Source organism: Orycteropus afer, unplaced genomic scaffold, assembly GCF_000298275.1.
Source record: "Orycteropus afer afer isolate SDZICR_OR568_19922 unplaced genomic scaffold, OryAfe1.0 scaffold00035, whole genome shotgun sequence".
NCBI lineage: Eukaryota > Metazoa > Chordata > Mammalia > Tubulidentata > Orycteropodidae > Orycteropus > Orycteropus afer.
In genome coordinates, this window is record NW_006921622.1 from 3,580,759 (window position 1) to 3,589,367 (window position 8,609).

The following is an 8,609-nucleotide window of genomic DNA, read 5'->3' on the forward strand; positions in this document are numbered from 1 at the left end:
CTTCTGCAAAACAACTCTTTAAAAGTGTTGAAGAGCGAAGATGTCACTTTCAGAACTAAGGTATACATAACCTAAGCTGTGGTATTTTTATTTGTCTCATATGCATGTGAAAGCTGGACAATGGATAAGGAATTCCAAAGAACTGATGCCTTTGAATTGTGGTATTGGTGAAGAATTCTGAAAATACCATGGACTATCAGAAGAATGAACAAATCTATCCTGGAAGAAGTACAGCTGGGGTGTTCCTTAGAAGTGAGAAGGCCAGACTCTGTCATCTACTTTTGTCATAACCAGAAAGGACCAGTCCCTGGAGGAGGCTATCATGCTTGGTAAAGCAGAGGGTCAGTGAAAAAGGGGAAGACCCTCAATAAGATGGATTGACACAGTGGCTACAAAGATGGGCTCATGCATAACAAGGATTGCGACAATGGTGCAGGTCTGGGCACTGTTTCATTTTGTTGTACATAGGGTCACTATAAGTCAGAATCTACTGGATGGCTGCTAACAACAATATCAACTATAATCTTAAAAATTATACTTTGCTTTTTTTATTTTTAAGATAGACCAATTTTTAGGGAAGTTTTAGGCTCACAGAGGAATTGTACAGAAAGTTCAGAGTTCTTGCATACCCTCTCTCTCCCCTGCACACAATCTTATTAACATCTTGCATTTGTGTGGTGCATTTGTTATAGGTGATGAACAACATCGATACATAATTACACACTGAAGTCCATAATTTACATTAGGGTTCACTTTTGTGTTGCACAGTCCTATTGGTTATGACAAATTCATAATGTCATGTATGAAAAAAATCACATAAGATCACATTAACATTTGATGTATAAAAAATAAATACAAACAAATCTATAAAGAAGAGATGTTGTTTTTCCCAGTCATTTAAAATTGATGCTCTGAAAATTTCAATTAGTATAAATATATATGTGGTTATTCAGGCTTCTCTTAAATGATGCTTACATGATAATTGAGCTTTTGGCTCCTCTATGATGTCTGGAGACACTGGTTTTCCATTTCCTCTCACAGTCTATGGAAAATGCCTCATAAATGTTTGTCTCATTTATGACAATTTCATTGATACGGTGGAGTTTAAATCAGTGATAGTTCATTATTCACTCTTATTTGAGAACTCATTTGTTCATAGTAATTTTTAATCAACCTTTTCTTTCCTATGATTTTCTTTACTTCTGAATTTATCAATTTTTGGTAGGAATTTATTCTCCTTTGTTTATATTTCTATGTAATTCTTTGAGGTGTTACTTATTTTGCTTTTCATCAGTTGCTCCTGAATATTCTCCCTACTTTACTCACTTATATTATGTTTTATGACAAACTTAATGTTTTAATGTTAAGCAGTCATGATCCTAATAAAATGTTATTGTTGTTATGTGCCGTCGAGTCAGACCTGACTCAGCAACCCCTCACTGGGTTTCTGAGGCAGTATCACTACAGAAGTAGATTGCCCAACCATCCTTTCAAGGAGTGGCTGGTGGGTTTGAACCACCACACTTCTGGTTAGCAGTCAGGTGTCTTAGGCACTATGCTACCAGAGCTCCTCCTAATAAGATAGTTGCCCAGTAATAAAAACAGCTACCGTTTAATGAATGGTACCATTTAATTCTATGCCAGGCAAAATGCTAAGCACTTGACATGGATTGACTCTTTGAATCCTAGCAATTTTATGATGTAAGCATAATTATCACCCAAATTACACAAATGAAGAAACTAATTATTAAAGAGGTTAACTAACTGCTCAGGATTTCATAGCTAGTAAGCTCCATTATTGGGAAACTAAAAAATGCTAATATACCAACTATTTCTTTGTGATCATTCATTTGTGCATTCTCTCCCAAAATTCTTCCATTCATTCAAGAAATTGTTGAACATATGTGTATACGCTGGAGAATAAAACAACACTGGTTTTATCCTACTTTGCAGTGTAATTGGGTATATAGATACTAATAAGAACACTTTTATGACTATCACTGTTTTAAATGTGTTAGATATATTAACTATATATGTTTGTCTCATTTATGACAATTTCATTGGTACAGTGGAGTTTAAATCAGTGATATTTCATTATTCACTCTTATTCGAGAACTCATTTGTTCATAGTAATTTTAATTTTCACAAAGAACAACTTTTATTTCTGAAAATTGGCAGGAACAGCTGGTAGAATTATTAGATTCTGAGCTCTTCCAGGCAATGCCAATAAGAGCTCTCTGAATTCAATAATGTCAATGAGTGCTCTTATCCTTATTTGATTTGAATTATGTAATTACATACTCTGTCCAATTCTGCTTTCAGACATTATTAATAATATATTTTCTCTAATGTTTTTACCACTTTGTGTGTGTGTGTGTGTGTGTGTGCTGGTCACACACTTTTGTTATATTGCTTTTCCCTTCACTCAAATCAAAACATCTCTTAACTAGTCAGCGGTTTTTCCTCCCCTACTTTACCCTCCCATCCCTTAAATTTCTGCTTCTTATAGTAATTTTAGAATGTTTGGCACATAGGAGGGCTGCAACAGACTTTAGTTTTAGATTTTGTTTTTGAAATAAAGGAAAAGGAAAGACGAATATGCCAAATAAAATTAGAAGCAGGAAGCAGATACTAGATCAGGGAGTAACAATTGTCTTAGTCAAATGTTCTGTGGGTCTGCTATCTTTCTACTTCAGATATCAAGCTTGGCATATAGCATGAATAGTGAACAAATCCAAATTAGATTACTCAACTGCCCTTTTGCCAGGGACACATTGAATTAGCTTCAAATATTCGATTACTTGTTTCATATTACCTCATTGGTAGAACTTGTGTTTCAAAAGACAATCTGAAAAATCCTGCCTACAGTCTGATTTAAATAAACAAAAAAGCAAAATGATACAAGTTCCAGCCCATGCTTCACTATGGGAAACATCTGATAGTTTAGAAACATGACGCTGAATATGATTGCCAGGTACACAAGTAGAGGTAAAATATTATAGATAATGTTATAATGAGTAAATTAAATTACCAATGAATGCCTGTCATCTCTTCTATTGAATAAATTATCTTAAACATTATGTACAGTATGTTCCATGTGGCTTACATGGAAATATGTATTCTTTGCCCTGTGGCTTATTACATGTCCATGATCTGATAATAAGGGTCCATAATCAGAGATAATAAAATAATAGACAACAAAACAGGCCAAACTATTTCCAGCAGAGTGAGTATATGTTAGGTATAAAAACCTTCCTCTGAATATTGGCTATTAATATCAAAACTACATGTTGGCATATGGAAATCCCAATTTTATTTGCAGCTTCAATGTTACCAATCATGTTGCTAAAATTTTTATTTTCTTTTCACAAAGAACAACTTTTATTTCTGAAAATTGGCAGGAACAGCTGGTAGAATTATTAGATTCTGAGCTCTTCCAGGCAATGCCAATAAGAGCTCTCTGAATTCAATAATTCGATTTTTACTCTGTACTTTAGTGACTATTGCCTGGAATCTGCCCATTTTTAACAAAGAATAAAATGAATCAGTAAGCCACAAAAAGGCTGTAAGTCAGTCCTATAGTGATATTTCCAAATAAGCAGGGTTTTTAGAAGCAATATGCATCAGACACCTTCATAACTCAAGTGATAAGCTATCTCCTGGTTTATAGTCTAGGTAGTATCTGGTGTTTACTGAAGTTATTTGTTTTATGGTGTGGGGTATGAAATGTGTTAAATAACACTCCCAAAATAAAACAACACATGTTATAATGCAGTCTCCCTGCATGTTAGTCCATGTAGCAGTTAGAAACCAGGAGATCACGTTTTTCCATTTTTTCTTATTAAGTACACAATTATTAGAATGCAATGTCCAGTTCTAACAATAACAATAGCTACTACTTATACTTGTCATATAGTATATACCCAACTGAGCGACTGATGAAGTTTTAGGATATGTTAATTGATGTCAATGAGTGCTCTTATCCAATTGTATTCTAGGGCAGTTTACTGTCAGAATAAATGTCTTCAAAAGATTTTCTGCATTAGTTAACCAATCACGTCCGTAATTGGTTTATACTAATATATAGTTTTAAGGAGCTCTGGTGGCCTGGTGGGTAACATATTTCTCTGAAGAAGATCGTTATTCAAACCCACCAACTGCTCCATGGGAGGAAGATGAAGCAATCTAGTTCCATAAAGACTTACAACCTTGGAAACCCAATAGGGGTCACTATGATTTGGAATCAGCTCAATGGTAGTGGGTTTGGTTTTATATATAATTTTAGGTTTTTTGAAACAGAAATTCTACTGATAAAAAAAAATCAAATATTTTTGTCTAAATTTTGTTTTTTTGTTGTTGAGAATATACTCAGCAAAATGTATACCAGTTTAACAGTTGATTTACTATTTAGTGAAATTGATTATATTTTTGAATTGTGCAACCATTCTCACTGTCCTTTTCTGAGTTGTACCTCCTTCATTAGCATAAAGCTTCTATTGAATCTCTCTGATTGCTGTTGTCAATTTGATCCCAGATGGATATTTCTTAAAAGCACATAGTGCTCAAAGCAGACCTTTTTACTAACTAAACTAAGCTATTGTTCACTTTCAAGATATCTTCAGGGAATAAATTCCGTTTAAGGTTTAGAGATTATCTCAGGGCTGTAGTTTCAGGGCTTCATCCACCTTCCAGGGTTCTAGAAAGTTTAGAGTCCATGAGAATTTGAAATTCTGTATTTTCCCCTTTTTGATCAGCATTCTTCTGTGGAATCTTTGATCATAATGTTTAGTAATGGTAGCCAGGTATAATCCAGTTCTTCTGATCGCATGGCAAAGGAGGCAGTTGTTTATGGAGGCAATTAGTTTTTTTCTTTCTTTCTTTTTCTTTTTATGGCAATTCAAATACTACTACATGAGTACTTAAACAGCTGTAATTTGCCAACGCCTTGTGGATGTCTCATGTATGCAGTTTGATTGAAGAAATAAACATAGCACCAATAGAGGGATTGATGTTACTGGTTGGAGTCCTCATCCTAGTAGCCTCGTAGCTGTTCCAGAGTCTAGGATCATCTCTGAGATCACTTGTGTATGCAGCACAGTTTTGTTTGTTTGTTTATCTTGATTGGAATGTTGGTTAAATGGGTATATACATTTGTCAAAAACCATAGAATAGTACAGAAATGTTCTAGGCATTTCATTCAAGACGAATTTTACCTCAGTAAAAAGGTATGTTCGTCTGAACCCTAAAGCAAACATTTGGATATATTATTAAGTATATTCTTTTTCTTTTTAGTATGGTGAAATTTTCTATCCATTTTTTTCAACTTCCTGTAACTGTTTGTTTTATCTTTTATGATCAGCATATTACTGAATTTTGATAAATTTTTCCCTCCGAGAATCACTGTTGATTGGTAGGTTTAATTAATTTATATTTAATTAGAACCCATTCCTGGCATCTCTATCATATTTTATTATATTTCTTTTTTTTCCTTCCCTTTCTCCCAAGTTAGTATGTGTCTACCGTCTAGTTAGTGTCCCCTCCCATCCCTGGTAACCATCAAAGTATATTTTTTTTTGTAGGAAACCTTTTTTTTTTTTTTTTTTTACTTTTTTATGATGGTTATCTCATAGAATATTTGTCCTTTTGTGATTGACTAATTTCACTTAGTATAATGTCCTCTAGGTTCATTCATGTTATAAAGATGTTTCACAGATTCAACATTGTTCTTGGATGTTGTATGGTGTTCCATTGTATATAAGTACCATAGTTTGTTGATTCATTCCTCCCTTGATGGGCATTTAGGTTTTTTCCACTGTCTTCTATTGTGAATAATGCTTCAGTGAACATGGGTGTGCTTGTGTATGTTTGTGTCATGGCTCTTATTTCTCCAGGATGTATACCTAGTAGTGGGATTACTGGACCATATGGGATTTCTATTTTAGCTTTTAAGAAAATATCATACCATTTTCCAGTCTCACCAGCAGTGAATAAGGGCTCCAGTCTCTCCACCCTCACCACCATTTATTGTTCTCTGTCTTGTTGAACTGTGCTATTATTGTTGGGGTAAGATGATAACTCATTGTTTTCATTTGCATTGCTCTAATGATTAATGGTTGTGAACATTTCTTGATGTGTTTGTTTACTGCCTGCATGCCTTCTTTGGTGAAGTGTCTATTCATATCCTCTGCCAACACTTCAATTAGATTTTTTGTCTTTTTGTTGTGAAGGTGTTGAAGTTTTCTATAAATTTTAGAGATTAGCCCCTTATACAATATGTCATTGCCAAAATTATTTTCAAACTCTGTGCACTCTTCTTAATCTTTCGATAAAATCTTTTGCTGAGAATAAGTGTCTAATTTTTAAGTCCCAGTCATCTATTTTGTCTTCTGGTATTTGTGCATTTTTAGTTTATGTTCGATAGTGTATTGATGCCATGAATTAGGACCCCTAAAATTGTTCCTATTTTTTCTTTGATGGTTTTTATGGTTTTAGGTTTTACATTCAGGACTTTGATCCAACTTGAGTTTTTTTTTGTATATAGTGTGATATATGGGTCCTGTTTTATTGTTCTGCAAATGGATATCCAGTTTTGCCAGCACCAGTTATTGAGGAGACTATCTCTTCCTCATGTAATGAATTTCAGCCCTTTGTCAAAGATTAGCTGTCCCTAGGTGAATGGTATTACTTCTGGGTTCTCAGTTATGTTCTATTGATCAGTGTCTCTATTGCTATAACAGTACCAGACATTTTAACTACCATATGTAGTAGGTTTTGAGATTGGGGAGTATGAAGCCTCCTACTTTGTTCTTTTTCTTTAGTAGAGCTTTATATATCTTGGGTCTATTTCCTTTCCTTGTAAAGTTGGTGATTAGTTTTTATATCTCTTTAAGAAAGATGTTGGAATTTGGATTGGGACTGTATTGTATCTGTATATCACTTTGAGTAGTATTGACATTTTCATGATGTTAAGTCTTCTTATCCATGAGCATGGTATATTCCTTCATTTATGTAGGTCTCTTTCAGTTTCTTATAATGGTGTTCTATAGGTTTGTTTGTTTTTTTTAAAATAGAACTTTTGTGTCTCTGGCTAGACCTATTTCTAAGTACTTCATCTTTTTGATAGTTATTGTAAATGGTATTGGTTTCTTGATTTCTTTTATAAAGTTTTCTTCATTAGTATAAAGGAATCTAAATTTTTGTATGTTAATCTTGTACCCTGCTACTTTACTGAAACTTTTCATTAACAAAAAAACAAACTCAGTCTTACTGAGTCTTTGGGATTTTCTTTATGTATAAGATCATATTATCTGCAAATAGAAATAGTTTCACTTCCTTTTTTTTCTTTTTTTTTTTTTTTTTTGCCAATTTGGATGCCTTTTCTTTCCCTCTCTTGCCTTATTGCTCTGACTAGGACATCTAATACAATATTGGACAGGAGTGGTGATAAAGGGCATCTTTGTCTGGTACCTATTTGTAAGGGGAATGATTTTCAGTCTCTTTCCATTGAGAATAATGTTGGCTATTTATTTAGTACATATGCCTTTAATTATGTTGAGAAATTTCCATTCTATTCATATTTTGTACAGCATTTTTATCAGGAATGGATATTGGATTTTGTTAAAGCCTTTTCTGAATTAGTTGATAGGATCATGTGGTTCTTTTCCTTTGTTTTATTTATGTGGTAGATCAGGTTGATTATTCTTCTAATGCTGAACTGTACTTGCATACATGGTATGACTCTCACCTGGTTATGATGTATTATTTTTTTTGATATTTTGTTGGAGCCTGTTGAGTACAATTTTGTTGAAAAGTTTTATATCTATATTCATGAAGGATATCAGTCTATAATTTGCTTTATTTAGTTGTGTCTTTTCCTGGGTCTGGCATCAGGATTATTATGTTCACTTCATAAAATGAATTTGGAAGTATTTCCTCCTTTTCTGTATTCTGGAATTGTTTGAGTAGAATTGTCAACTCTTCCCTTAATGTATGGTAGAATTCTCTGGTGAAGAAGCTGTCTGGACCAGGACTTGGTTTTTTTCTTTTTTTTTTACTTTATGATCTGTTTAATTTCTTCTTCTGTTACAGGTCTGTTTGAATTTTCTACCTTAGTCTTTGTTAGTTTAGGTAGGTAGTGTGTTTCTGGTAATTTGTCCATTTCTTCTAGGTTTTCAAATTTGTTAGGGTATAGTTCTTCATCATATCCTGATATTACCCCTTTTACTTAAGTTGGTTCTGTTGTGATGTTGGGCATTTCCTTTTTATCCACATTATTTGCATATTCTTCTTTGTTAAATTTGCCAGTGGCTTGTTGACTTTATTAATCTTTTCAAAGAACCAACTTCTAGTCTTGTGGATTCTTTATATTGTTTTACTGTTTCATTTAGTACTGAACAAATCTTTGTTATTACTTTTTTTTTCTGGTAAGTGTATACTTCTTTTGCAACTCTTTTTCTACTGGTGATGTTGGTTTAAAGTATTGATTTTGGATCTTCTTTTTTTATATGTGCATTTATTGCTATAAATTACCCTCTGATCACTGCTTTTGCTGTGTCCCATAGTTTTTGTTATGTTATGTTTTCATTCTGATTTGATTCAAGGAATTTTTT

The 8,609-nt window shown here is 33.3% G+C and overlaps 1 protein-coding gene across 1 annotated transcript in view; it reads left to right on the plus strand.

Moving 5' to 3' along the window:
• The window catches only part of SLC39A12 (solute carrier family 39 member 12), a 196,148-nt gene that overhangs the window by 109,122 nt on the left and 78,417 nt on the right, over nt 1-8,609 (plus strand). The gene's annotated exons all lie outside the window — the stretch shown is intronic.